The sequence below is a fragment of the Neomonachus schauinslandi genome, chromosome 3, assembly GCF_002201575.2.
Source record: "Neomonachus schauinslandi chromosome 3, ASM220157v2, whole genome shotgun sequence".
Taxonomy (NCBI): domain Eukaryota; kingdom Metazoa; phylum Chordata; class Mammalia; order Carnivora; family Phocidae; genus Neomonachus; species Neomonachus schauinslandi.
The window spans coordinates 67,737,773-67,738,982 of record NC_058405.1 but is presented as its reverse complement, the minus strand read 5'-3'; the positions used below and the strand labels follow the sequence as shown (position 1 = coordinate 67,738,982).

The 1,210-nt window shown below is 43.1% G+C and overlaps 1 pseudogene; it reads right to left on the bottom strand.

Moving 5' to 3' along the window:
- Positions 1 to 391: 391 nt before the first annotated feature.
- Positions 392 to 993, bottom strand: LOC110570299 (annotated as a pseudogene).
- Between the last annotated feature and the right edge of the window lie 217 nt (positions 994 to 1,210).

Below are 1,210 nucleotides of genomic sequence, written 5' to 3'. Positions count from 1 at the left end.
AGCTTTAAGAGGTTAAGACACTTATTTAATACCACACAGATAGTAAACAACAGAGGTGAAATTAGAATCCAATTCTGTCTGATTCTAAATTTCATCTTTTTACCACTGCTTATGCCACCTTAATATGAGGTTGTTGTAAGGATTAGATTAAATTAAATAATGAAATATAAATAAATTGGCCGGCACACTTCCTGGCACATAGAAGGCACTCAACATATGGAAACAGCTTTGTAATCGTTTAATCGTGAAGAATACAATAATCTCTATACGATTCTTTTTGTTCTAATGCTCTCTGATTGTGATCCCTGACCTTTTGGAGATGAAATATTTTTTTTCTTTTTTGACTGTCCTAAATTGTTTATTAGGTAAGAACTTTACAACATTACTTACATTAGCGGTAATGGTAGACCTGGACAGTATTGTGTCTTCTCCGTGTCGGAAAGCAAGAACAGCCAATAGTGTAGCAGAACTTGGGACCCTTTCCAAGGCCACGGCTCTTGCTCTCCCTGTGCTTGTGGACTGGTTTGGTGATCCACTGGGTGTCAGGATTTCTTCTGATAGCTTTGTAGAATGGATCAAGGAGGATAACCTCAAAGAATTTGTATGTGGAATCTTTGCCAACACAGTAAGTATTCAAGACTCTCAGAGCCCCACGGTGGTGTCCAGCTCTTTCCTCTGCAACAGGCTGAAGGCTTCAGGCAGACTTTAGCTGGTAACACCACGATGGACAGGCTAGTTGTAGGTAGCACCTTTAGGAATTGGGCATTTGCAGCCACCACGTTGCACATGAATCCGATATATGACATAACCTTGGTTGGCCTTATACCCCCATCTGTGCACTTTCTCAGGCAGTTGGGTGGGTTGAGTGAGGTGGGGAGGCCCTGTGGAGCTCAGAGAACTAGGAGTACCACCAGTGGTGCACCCTGAAAACAAAGCACATTACATAGGCTGCTTTTCCCTCCATAGCTCCTGGATGTACTTGTAAGCACCCATCTTGGCTTACCTTGGAGCTGATGGCTGATACCAGATGGAAAGAAAAGAGCCCTTCTCCCCAAAGATACACATAAACATACACACAAACACACTGAATTATTTTTTTTAAGATTTTATTTATTTATTTGTCAGAGAAAGAGAGAGAGAGAGAGCACAAGCAGGGGGAGCTGCAGGCAGAGGGAGAAGCAGGCCCCCCGCTGAGCCAGGAGCCCGATGC